The sequence below is a fragment of the Diabrotica virgifera genome, chromosome 8, assembly GCF_917563875.1.
Source record: "Diabrotica virgifera virgifera chromosome 8, PGI_DIABVI_V3a".
NCBI lineage: Eukaryota > Metazoa > Arthropoda > Insecta > Coleoptera > Chrysomelidae > Diabrotica > Diabrotica virgifera.
The window spans coordinates 145,800,498-145,814,057 of NC_065450.1; the positions used below are offsets into that span (position 1 = coordinate 145,800,498).

The following is a 13,560-nucleotide window of genomic DNA, read 5'->3' on the forward strand; positions in this document are numbered from 1 at the left end:
ATAATTTACACATAAGTTTTCAAGCTTCGAAAATGCTTATTTTAATAGTTTTCGGATTTTAAATCGCTAAAACTCGAAATTTATCAACTTTTAAGAAAAATAACAGAAGATTTTTTTTATTTAAGATGTGCCCAAATATACTAAAAACATATTTTCGTGGGCAAAAGGAGATATTTTGAATTTGTCAAAAGAACAATTTCTGTCCAAAAATTTCGCCCGGCACCCTTCTGATTTATTTAAAGGGGATATTTTTTTTAACAAGAATTCGCAAATTAACCGAATCGGAACAACCAGACACAGGTAGCATTCAATCCGGACCCCGCAAGTGTCATATGTTTGCGAAACGGACCCTCAGGGAATATAATGGGTGACCCCTGGTCTATCCTACCATATGCACGAGAGGTATAGTCGAGGAAATGAAGTATTTTGGCTCGGAATTTTTTCGTCCAGCATGGATTTACTTGAAATTTTCACAGAAGGTAGGGAATAGTCCAAGGATCATTTTCTATATCATACCGCTGTACGCTAAAACCTTGGGGATGGTTGCCACCCCATCTCGGAGGCGGGAATTTTTTTATTACATTTTAACCATGTAAATCGATGTAAAAAGTAATTCTAAGAAAAAAATGTTTTTTACATTTTCTTCGTAAAACTAATATTTTTCGAGTTTCGCGCTTGAAAATAACAGTTTTTCGACGAAAAAATCGACTTTTTTAGAGGGTTTTTGAAGAATACCTCGAAAGTATGCATTTAATAAAAAAATTGTAGCTATCGAAATTGTATCTTTTAGTAACACAAACCAAATTCTTTTTCTGTAATTTCTTTAAGACCAATACAAACCGAGATACAGCATGTTAAAAGTTAGCTTTTTTCGTCAAATGCATAATTTGAAATATTCAAAGTAAAATAACGGAAAAACTTTGCATTTTTCGAGGAAAACTTAAATAATATTTTTTCAAGTATACAGTAAGCCCTTTCAAAAAATAATAATAAAAAGTTTTTAGCCTGAAAATTAAGCGACTTATGATCAAAAAAAGGTCGGTACCTGCTTTTCTCTATGAAAAAATCAGTGAAAACAACCCCCTAACTACCCTCCTAATTAAAAATTGGTCTTCACCTTTCTGTAATTCCTTTTATATTTATATTATCAATACACCCAAGAAGTTTTACCTATTTAAATGGTCTAATTTTAGAAAAATTAAAGTTTAAAGAAAAATAAATTTTTTGAAATTTCCCATTTTTCACCTTTTACTTCAAAATATCTCCGAAAATACTGGAGATACGAAAAAAATGATGAACTAATAAATTGTAGCTTTTTTAACAAATAAAATTCTCTTGTGCATAGATTTTCATTACAGTGAACAGTTAGTGAGATAAAGCTGTTTAAAACCTCTATTTACGAGCAAACACCGTCTTATTCGAGCCTTTTAAACCCACCCTAATTAAAAACTAAGGGATCTTACGCAATTTAATTTACACAGTCTTATAACTCTTAAAAAATCCTACAAAGTCATTTTTGAAAAAACTTTTTATCGCCAAAAATGAAGGAGCTATAATTATAAAACGAATTTTTTTTCGAAAAATTCGGATAGTCCGCTTATAGATAATTTTCAATGTATGTATGACACCACAGAACCGGTTCGTATACTGGAAGATGACTTAAAATCTATTTGTATTTGTACTTCTACATATTTGTAAATTCGTATTTTTGTGTAAATAAATGTTTTTGTAATTCTTTAATTCTACTTTTTTTTCTGTATAGATCTATTAAAATATCTACTTATAAACATTGTAATGTTATTAAGGGTGGTTTTTAGGGGTTGAAATATTATGATATTATTTCCTTAAGTATAAAACAATCATTATTTTTAACCAATCAAAACCAAATTTTACCCATATTAAAGTTTACAATGTTTTTATATAATTTTTAAAAATAATGGGTAGTTTACACCCCTAAAAATAATCAACGCCCTTAAGCATGATATAGATTATAGAATATGAAGTACAGGGTGAGATGATCCTAATCCCAATTTTTTATGTAAGCCGAAATTATTATTTTAGGATAAGTAAATTTTTTATATATAGCTCCAACAAGGGTGGTTTTAAGGGTTGAAATATTATGATAGTATATCTAAAAGCATAAAACAATCATTATGTAACTAATAAGAACCAAATGTTGACAATATTAAATTTTAAAATATGATTTTATAATTTTTTACAATTAGGGGTAGTTTTGACCCTTAAAAAACCAAAAGCGTACAATAGCTCAATATAGAAAATGAACTAGAGGGTGTAATGATTCTAAACCCAAATTTTTGTACAAATCGATGCTGGACGAAAAAATTGCGAGGTTTTGCCATTTTTTTAGCTTCATTTCCTCGGCTAGTAGTTTATTTCTAAAAAGGGATTGATTTCAGGAAAGACAGCTTTAGATTAAATTCCATTCGGGGCAAACACCATCGGCTGACCAAGGTTTCTGCTTTTCATCCTTAATCGGATAATCGAACTGAATCCAAGCTGTCGAAGTATGCATATTAAAATATTAAATGCGTACGGACTCGTTAGCGACACCCATCTAGAGACAGAGAAAATTATCTATAGGTCGGAGTGCAGAATCCAGATGATGGGATGTATATTGTAGATCCTCCCATGTTAGCTATTTATCGGCCTGTCTTTATAAATTTATAAAAAGCTCAGGCAACAGATAGCTACTAGTGATGTTGAAAAAATAACTATTCGTTACAAAGTACTCGTTACTTACGAATACCGAAAGTAACGATTACTATACAGAGGTAAATTGTTACTTTGATTACTCTGATTACTTCGTTACTTCGTACCAATCGTATCAGAGCGAGTAACGACTATTGTATCTACTTTGAATACTTTGATTACTCTGATTACTTTGCTACTTCGTACCAATATTATTAGAGCGAGTAACGACTATTGTATCTACTTTGATTACTCTGATTACTTCGTTATAAAATACAAAAGTAATCATAGTAATCAAATCATTTTTATCCCTTAAACAGATCGGTGAAGGTCGTTATATCGGAATACCTATACAAAAGTAATCATAGTAATCAAAGTAACGAATACTGTAAATGATTACTTTATACAAAATACCTACCTACTGAGAAATACGATTCTCGATATGATTACCGGTACTCAAATACAGTTGAGTCCCTGAATCTTTACCCATGCGTCATCATTTAAAGCATACGAAATAAGTCGATGGTAAGTCGGAAATTGAAATTTACTAGACAGTCACTTACTGTCCCGTTTCACGCGTGTCACGCGTTTAGTAAATTTCAATTTCCGACTTATCATCGACTTATTTCGTATGCTTTAAATGATGACGCACGGGTAAAGATTCAGGGACTCAACTGTACAAAAGTAACAAAAGTAATCATAGTAATCAAACTAACGAATACTGTAAACGATTACTTTATACAAAAGTAACGATTTGCAACGAATACTCGAAAGTAACTATATCGTATCCCGAATAAAGTACGTGCCTCCTAGCGGCGGGATACGGGCAACAATACATTGGCTTATAGGGCAGTCCTTATAGTAGGGATCCTGGCCTATACAGAAAAATGCAGGCGGGTGTGGGGTAATACTGCACTTTGGTTGCATTGGTGGTGTATTGTCTAAACGTGCAGGGCAGGGTATGGTGCTGATAGAAAAGGCATTCAGGCATCAAATATCCAAAAATCTTTTCAGGCCATAATAATGAAAAGACCTTCTCCAAACGCAATAAAAACTTATACTGAAATGATGGCATCTCCTGAGGTAAAATGTTCCGGAAGTAAAATGAGCCTCCGTTCGGATCTCCGGGTGAGGACTATCTCAGGGGGAACCCAATTACAGGTTAGAAAAATCAGGAGAGGGTCTTGGAATCTTGGTAGTCTTACAGGTAAGAGTCTGGAGTTAGTGGATGCACTCAAACGAAGAAGAGTTCAAATTGCTTGTATTCAAGAAACTAGGTGGAAAGGACAAAGGGCGAAAGAACTAGGTGATGGATATAAATTGTGGTATGTAGGGAGTAGTAACACTAGAAATGGAGTTGGTATAATTGCTGATAGTGAAATGAAAGATAACGTAGTAGAAATTGTAAGAACGAGTGATAGAATGATGTCAGTGAACTATACGCAGAAGCGTATTCAAACCTATACGATCAACTTGATACCAGGGAAGGCGAAGCAAAGATATATAAAATAGCCAAACAGAGAGCAAAGAAAGCAAGAGATTTTAATCAGATTAGATGTATCCGAGATGAAAATAATAAAATACTAATTCACGAAAAGGATGTCAAAAAGAGATGGAGAAAGTATTTTGACAGTTTATTAAATGAAGAATTTGACAGGCAGCCTGTGGAGTTAACGGAGACAGTAACAGCAATGGTTACCAGAATAACAAACGAGGAAGTGGCTCAAGCGCTTCAAAAAATAAAGAAAGGAAAAGCAGTCGGACCAGATGATATTCCTGGGGAATAAGGTGGCTAGCAGGTCTATTTAATAGAATTATGGAAGTTGGACAAATGCCAGACGAATGGAGAAGCAGTATATTAGTACCTGTCTACAAAAACAAGGGAGACATACAACAATGCACAAACTACAGGGCTATAAAACTACTTAGCCACACCATGAAAATATGGGAGAGAGTAATTGATAGACGGATACGTGAAGAAACCGAAATATCCGATAATCAATTTGGCTTTATGCAGGGCAGATCAACAACAGATGCAATTTTCATTGTAAGGCAATTGATGGAAAAATACAGGAATAAAGAGACCAACGCTTATATGGTATTCATCGATCTTGAGAAAGCATATGATAGAGTTCTTCGAGAGATTCTGTGGTGGGCACTCAATAAGAAATGAGTCCCTGGCGAATATGTAAAGATTGTGAGAGATATGTATGAGGGAGTAACGACTAGTGTTAGGACAGGTGTGGGAGAGACTGATAAATTTCAGGTAAAAGTACGATTGCACCAAGGCTCGGTGCTTAGTCCTTATTTATTCTCATTAGTTTTGGACCAGATAACAGCGAAACTACAGGGTAGTATTCCATGGTGCCTAATGTATGCTGATGATGTAGTGTTAATAGGAAATAGTGAAAGAGACTTAGAACAAAAACTGGAACAGTGGAGACAAGCTCTGGAGGAAAAAGGTTTAAAACTTAGTAGGACAAGAACAGAGTATTTGGAATGTTCATTTAAAGATGGAGTTACTACAAATAAAATAGTATCTTTGGATGGTGAAATGATTGTGAAAAGCAATAGTTTTAAGTACCTAGGATCGGTATTACAGAGTAATGGAGAAATAGATGAAGATGCATGCAGTAGAATTAGGGCTGGATGGATGAAGTGAAAAGAAGCGAGTGGTGTGTTGTGTGACAGAAAAATTCCAATGAAGCTGAAGGGAAAATTCTATAAAACAGCCATAAGACCGGCTATGATGCACGGAACTGAATGTTGGGCAGTGAAAAAGAAAGAGGAACAACGAATGCATGTGGCGGAAATGAGAATGCTTAGATGGATGAGTGGAGTGACAAAGAAGGATAAAATTAGAAATGAGTATATTAGGGGAAGTCTAGGTGTTGCACCAATTGATGCCAAAATGAGAGAGCATAGGTTAAGATGGTTTGGTCATGTTCAACGTCGAGACGTTAATCACCCAACACGAAGAATAGCTGAAGTGCAGATTCCTGGAAGGAGTAGGAGAGGAAGATTAAAGAAGACCTGGGGGGAGACGATAAGGCAGGACATGTTGGTAAAGGGGATTAACATTGCTATGACCCAAGATAGAGTTGTATGGAGAAATACAATTAGGGAAGCCGACCCCGCATAGGGATAAGGCAAAGAGAATGATGATGACTCGAAAGTAACTATAATCAACATCACTAATAGCTACCAAGTATTCTGCACTCCGAGCTATAGAAAATTTTCTCTCGTCTCTAGATTGTTTTCATTTATATGTACTAAATTTTACATGAATATGTCATTTTATACACTTACTGTTGTAACTACTTCCAAAAGTTCACAAACATATTAACTGAAAAGTGTATGTTTTTCTTAGTCAACCATTCTTGTATTTGAGCCATAGGTATACTTGAATTTGGCTTATTATGTAGCAACATGCTATGGTATGAAGCACAGCCCATAATCATTATCAAAGGTTGTACAAGGCTCATTAATAACTGCCCTTCAAGCCACTGTAAAAAGTCATCTTTATTCATTTCTCCCTGGTAATCACATAGTTTGGTTTAAAAAAAAATATCGTTCATGCACTGTGAACAAATCCATCCTCGCTACCAGCATTGATTATAATATATCTGAAAAAAAAATGAAAAGTTTTATAAACTGAATAAACTCAATGTTGACCATAATAATATATAATTAACGAATTGACTAATGTGACTCACCCTTTAACACTGTTTTTGGAGCTCTGATACTTCTTTTGTCTTCATTTTGCCATGAATTACTTTTTGTTTCATTTTTTGGAAGATCCGTGTTTTTTCGATGAAAACAAATACAAAGATACTTTCTTCAAACATAATTTCTTAAAAATAAAGTTCTCTTTACTGCAACATTAGGACGTTAAAGAACTCCAAGCCTTGGTGAATTTGTTTCCCATCTGAAACCCAATTCCTTTAATAACGGCGATAATGGTGTAATGCAACAATAATTGAATTTTTGCTTCTCAACCAAGTTGCTTATTAATTTTAAAGTTACATGATTTTCTACAAAGAACACAATTTAACATTAATATTATAGAAATGAACACAATTAATAAATATTCCTTAAGATCAATAATTCTGTCTATACTTGATAATTTGTCAATGTTCTTACTTGTTTTATACAGTAGATACACTTGGGTTTAAGGTTGTTGCAACACGCTAAAATACATAAGAAACATTGTAATAAAAAATTATATATTTTAAATTCTTTAACTTACATCTCTTACAGCAGTTAAGGGCAAAAGGTATCTCTCATTATTTCGTTCTCGTTCAAAATAACCTAACAAAGAAGAAACGAGCTCTTTACAATGACCGTTAAGTTGTTTTGGAATTCTTCAAACACAACACATACCAATAATAAGTTTATTAAAACTGTATATAGCGAATCAAATTGTAGACACTTATCAAAACAAACACACAAAATTCTTACTACACTTCTCCAAGAAATAACACACCACCTTAAAAATTCGTCATTTTTAATGTCTCGAATTTCCTAAACCTGTTGTCCTTAGCAATATCGCTGTGATAATATTGTTGCTATTAGACAGGTAAATTGTCATTGTATACCGGGTGTACCAATTAAAATGTGATTTTTTCTACAAGTTCGCGTCACCCTGTGGAATAATCTAGCATTTAAAAAATACTGAAATTAAAACCCAACTATAGCCTCATGTTTTCTTAACATTCTGTTTTTGGATTCATTCGCTTATGTTGGATAATAAAAAAGTTATGTACTTTAACAACTATTAGCCTTGTTTTTCATCAATACAGGCTGTTTTTAAATAAGTACGGCAAACTTTACGGGGTATTGTTCAAGCAATATATATAGTGTAATAGGTAAGATTTGTAGCTTTGGGTAGTTCTTCTTTAAGCTATTAGGCCGGCAGCTGGTTTTTTCTGGTAATTAAATATGTAGTTAAAAATATTTATTTATACTTAGGTAAATACCGTTAAAGCAGGACATAACATCGTATGTTTTAAAATTAAGTTTATCAATTTTTTAATTACATTTAACCTCACAGGGACCCTCCCTCTTACCGCATGCTTGCATCGCATGTTTTAAAACATCGTATGTTTTAAAATTAAGTTTACCAATTTTTTAATTACATTTAACCTCACATGGACCCTCCCTCTTACCGCATGCTTGCATTAATAACTGATGTAGAATAGCTTTTATAATTAATCTTGTTATTGTTAGAATTATTGATACTAAAAGAACTTTATAAAAACACAGTTAGATCTAAAATTACTTTAGGTACACAGTTCAAAACTTTTAAAATTCAGCACAAAATGCAAGCATGTCCCCGTTCTTTTTTTATTTATTAAAAATACAAAATCTAAAAAATTTTTTTTAACCGAGTCTTTTCATTACTACACTTACACTTACTACACTTATGCTTGGAAAATGAATTGCACAACACAACAATTAAAATACTGATACACTTAACTCATTTTCTCCTTCTTCCGTATTTTCTTCGTCACTATCATCGCCAAATTCAATAATAAATTTATTTCCACCATTAATGTGGAAGTGCCCAATCCTCTTATAATATTCTTCCACTTTGATCACTTTGGCGATTCTTTTCTGCCAGTCTACTTTAGTAATATTGACTACTTCTTTTTTAATTATCTCAATTACCTTTTTGTCAAATTTAGGAAATGTATTTGAACGCCTTATACATGGTTTGAATTGTCCCCAAATTAACTCAATAGGATTGAAAACACAAACATAGAAAACGCAAAAAATCGTCTCAATATAGTGTGTCCATGCTTTTCGGCAATACTCTGTAGAGCGTATAATTTTATAAATTGCTTCGTGTGTAGAACTTCAATAAGTTGTTTTTTTTTTGTGTAAAAAACTTCGAAATACAAATCATTTTCCATTAAAAAATTTTGCAGGTCAGCTTTCTTTGAAGATATATTTGGTATTTTGGTGAGCTGTCGGGAATGATACGAAGCGTTGTCAAGCACTATTACGCTGTTTTTCTCCAAGTTTGGGATCAGCGAGTTTTCAAACCAATCTTCAAAAATGTCAGCTTCCATATTCTTGTGGTAGTCAACGTTACAATCTTCCACTTTCCTCACTTCTTCCGCAATGTACAATATTTAGCCGCGAGCCTTTATTTGCAGGCATTTTTCTGGTATATGCACATGCTTGAACCATCTGTCCATCCTTTCTTTACTGTATCGTGGGTATCATACCAAGTTTCTAAATAATACCATTCTCCTATTTTCTTGCCTATATTTAGTAATTTCTTCTAGGTACATATTACGTCTGTTGACTATTCTTTGGCTTTCCATAATTATTGCTTGACGTCTATTTATTTTTTTTTTTTTTTATTTAAAGCCCATTTTTTTATTGAGTTTTGAAGAGTTCTCTCGCAGCAGTTGATATTTCGACGGGTTGTTTCCAATTTCTTTCTCATTATTTCTATTGTAGGTATTTCATTGCTTTTGTAGCAGTCGTATATTGTGGTTTTCAATAGTTTTACAAGTGAAGGATTTAAAGGTCTTGGTAGTCACATCGTTTCTTGCGATGATAGGGTTCATTTTTAACTATTTTATATACAGTAGAAAGTGGAATTTCTGTTAAACCAGAGGTGGCTTGTGCCAATAGTGTTTCATCGAAGCCGAATTTCGTACGTAGATTTTTGTATACATTCAAACATACTTGCTGTGTTTCAGCATTTAAATGCATTCGAATCTTCTTTACGGGCACTTTTTTTTAGTAATTACATTCACACTAGCACTGGCAATTTCTACAATATCAGCGTTATCGTACGCGATATTTACATTATCCTACGGGCGCGACATCACTATTCGCATTAATTAAATTACAATAATCAACACTTTACACTCTCCAAACGAAATACTAAACCAATATTCAAAATAATTACAGCAAACAAAACACTCGAATCACTACACTGCTACCGAACTAAAACTACTATCGTTTTGCACGAAACTTGTGAATCGATGGGAGGTCTGGGCGTAAAAACACAGATGGGTTCAAAGGGCCGCTTCTTAAACGTTTGACCTAATATCTTTATTTGAAGAACATCATATTTCACCGGCTTAAAGCTATTCCACAATATGTTTTACTTGGACAATAATTCTGCATGAAATAATAATGACAGTTTGCTTGATAAACGTATGTCCGCAAATGCTTCGTTTCCGAGATAGGGGGTGTTGAAGTTTTTCTTACAAACTGACGATTTATTTATTGCTTTAAAACCGGTTGAAATATGCAATTGAAATTTGGTGGGTTATAAGAGGTAGTTATTGTGCGTTTTTGACATATGTATAATTAAGAATTTTATGTTCACCATTGGCGCACATAATAATCATATTACCCGTATGCTCGCCAATGGTGAATATTGAATTCCTAATTGTATATCAAAAAATGCGCAATAATTACTTCTTAAAACCCACCAAATTTCATTTGCATATCTTAAACTAAAACTTCTTTAAATATTTTTATTGTTTATTTTAATATTTATAAACAATTGAAAAAAGCTTATTTTTGTGTTTAATTTGTAATAATAACTTTTTTGTTTATAGGTATACCTAACTGAACATTTTTTAGTTTAGAAAGTCTCATTTTAAAGAGAAAGTCGCCTGTGGAACGTTCTCATAATACATATACATACAATGCGCAGTTTTTATGTACTTTGATGTAAAAAATGTCTTCTGATTGACTACTTCGGAATACAAACTATAGAAACTTCTGGAATCCGCAGCATAAACAAAACATATATTAATAGTACGTTTTTTCCTCACAAAGAACAATATAAATACACTTGTGAAAATACTAGAGGACAAAGATCTGTGATAGACTAAGTATATTCTGTCAAATAGAGTGTTAAGTTAACATCAACAGAAATAGGACACGATTATAAATTGGTATTGTGCAAAATCGTAATGAAAACACATTATATACTATAGAGAGGTTCAAAATTATGGAATAATTTCATTTTTTGAGAATAGACCACTATGGAGAAAAATCCCGAGACAGGTCAATTTTTATTTTTATATTACGATTTTTTGGCATATACAGTGATGAGCGTGCTAATAACTGGCAAAATAATGGGCAAGATGGAAACACATAGATACACACAAGTTGTTAGATAAAAAGAAATAAAACTAGTGGAGGTGAGAGATTTAGCGATAAAAACATATAAATTTACGTTTTACTTATTGTTTCCCACCTTTAGACATAGCAGACGAGTTTGGCAACTGCCACTATGACAGTGACAGTTGTAGTTGACATACTCCTTTGATACGTCTAAAGGTGGGAAACAGTAAATAGAATGTACAGTCGGAAAATGAAAGAAAAGGGCTTTTCATCGATTGTCATTTGTTTCAAGCTTCTGTCATGTGTCACATAATATTAATATATCTACGCCATACGTCTTTGGTTTGTATCATTGATATATACCAATAATACGTAGATATATTAATATTATGTGATACATGACAGAAGCTCGAAACAAATGACTGTGAATGAAAATCCCTATACCCATGAACAATCACATCAATCACTTATTTTGTATTTGCTATCTTTTTTTATAACAAACGTTTGTTATTTGTAGAAAAAGACAGCAAATACAAAATAAGTGATTGATGTGATCGTTCATCGGTATTCTTTCATTTTTCCGACTGTATGTTTATAGGTTTTTATCGCTAAATCTCCCACCTCCACTAGTTTCATTTCTTTTTATCTCACAACTTAATATGTTTCCAGCTTTTGCCTTATTTTGCCGGTTATTAATAGTGCGCTAATCACTGTATATCATACCAGTATATGAGTATATATGTAATGAGAATAGGGGTCGTATGCTAGCTTATTTAAAAGGTTATTCGATTCTCTATTCAGTAATATAAACATTAACCTAATTATTTGTACAGCGCACACAGGCGAATTTCCCAGAATTTGTGGACGAAATGCAGATTTATAAATTTCGGGTTTTCTGAGAATTATTATGAACAATTACTTTATTGGTTACCTGGGTATAATTACCGATCCTTTTTGCAAATCAGGTAGCAGCCCTTTTGACACTTTACCAGTTTAAACTTTATGTTTGTGGAAGGTGGATGTTAGTGATTGAAGTGTGCTTTGTTAGTAATCGTCTTGTGTAATTTATTTTTGAACTTTTGTTGTGAATTATTTAACTAAATTGATATGGAGCCTGTTGCTGGAAGTAAGTAGAATATTTTTATATTATATATGCCTATTTTTTCCAATTTTTAATAACTGTTAAAGCTGTCGTAAATAGGTGCTTTTAATTTCTAAAAAATAAATTTTTCATCTGTTTTCCTAAGCAAAAAGTTATGTATGAATTTAGATCAAGCGGCGAATTTTTGGTTAAAAAATATTTTAGAGTCTACGGAATCAGGGCGTGGAAAAAATAGTTGCGATAATTTGCGATGTTGCCAGATTTTCTTTATTATATTGTAAAGTGTACATCCAAGTAAGCTCACCTTTTTTGTTTATTGCAGGTTCGCGGTCTAGTAACATTTCATTTACTAGAAATGAACTAGTTAAATTTCTAAGAAGTTGTCCATCAACTAATTTCCAAGATAAATGTAATTACCTGCATGACGAAATCAGAAGAGCCACTGGAAGTACTAAATTATCAGCGGAAATAAAGCAACAATTGGCAAAATTTTGTTCGCAGTACAAAAGCAAATTGACTGCGTCATCTAGAAATTACCAGGCTTTTCAAAATAAAAATCAATCATGGTTAGAAATGAGGATTGAATTTTGCTGTAATCCAGAACCATTTGCCATTCGCAAGGAAAGTGGAAGGCCATCAGCTGATTTTTCTGTAATTAGTGAAAGATCAAAAAGAAGAAAAACTCAGGCCTTGCGATCACAATTTAGCTCTCAAGAATTGTGCTACGCGGCTCAAATGCAACTTCGAAAAGAAGGAAAACTAGATTCGGCAGCTGTTATGAAAGATATAGTCTTTTCTACGCCCCACTGTGCAACAAAATACAAAGACGCCTACACCAAAATTAGCCGGAGCGTTATTCCATATTCTTCTGATAAAGCCTTGTCAATAGTTGTTGAAGCAAAGTTAACAAAATTCCAGTATAATATTATTAGAAATGCAGCCAAAGATAACAACAGTAATATTTATCCTAATTATGAAACTATTACAGCAGCTAAAAAGAAGTGTTATCCTGACAATTTGGTTATTACTGAATCAATGGCAGAAGCACCTTTGCAAAACTTACTGGATCACACAGCTGTGCGTGTATTTAAGGCTCTAAAAGAGGTGGTGGTGGCATTTACCCCTAATGAGTTATGTAATCTTCATTTAATTACCAAATGGGGTTATTATTATTATTATTATAAATCAAATAAGGGCAGAGGAGCGAGCTCCTATTATGCCCAAAAACAAAGAGAAATATCATTTTACAACTAATACAAATTAAGAATAAAGTTAAAAATTAACAAACATCAAATAAAAATATTGAAACAATAAAAAAATGTCGCCCTAAAACAATTTAATCCTGTAAAGCTCCCATAATGTTCAAAACAAAGAAAAATATCGTTATAAAACTAATAAAAATTTTAAAGATTACAATTTCAAACAAAATTTTGAAACAATAAATAATGCCGTCCTAAAATTATTCAGTCTTGCAAAGAAAATAAAGAATTATCAAGTCTATTTTTAAAAATGTTAACACTAGTTGCCGATATGGTGTCTTCATCTAAGTTATTCCAGATGTTAAATATTCTGTTTGGTAAAAAGTTCATTCTGGATCTTGTTGTCGTCTGTTCCCTCTTTAATTTATAATGATGACCTCTTAATCG

General features: G+C 32.7%; 2 protein-coding genes across 2 annotated transcripts in view; both read right to left on the minus strand.

Moving 5' to 3' along the window:
- The window catches only part of LOC126889469 (dentin sialophosphoprotein-like), a 30,668-nt gene extending 23,660 nt beyond the window's left edge, over positions 1-7,008 (minus strand). The window contains exons 1-4 of the mRNA XM_050657788.1: positions 6,959-7,008; positions 6,853-6,899; positions 6,426-6,637; positions 6,019-6,335 (exon numbers count right to left, since the gene is read on the minus strand). The gene's annotated coding sequence lies outside the window, so the exon portion shown is untranslated. The remainder of the gene's footprint in view (positions 1-6,018; positions 6,336-6,425; positions 6,638-6,852; positions 6,900-6,958) is intronic.
- Positions 1-13,560, minus strand: part of LOC126889468 (putative leucine-rich repeat-containing protein DDB_G0290503) — a 136,345-nt gene that overhangs the window by 113,579 nt on the left and 9,206 nt on the right. The gene's annotated exons all lie outside the window — the stretch shown is intronic.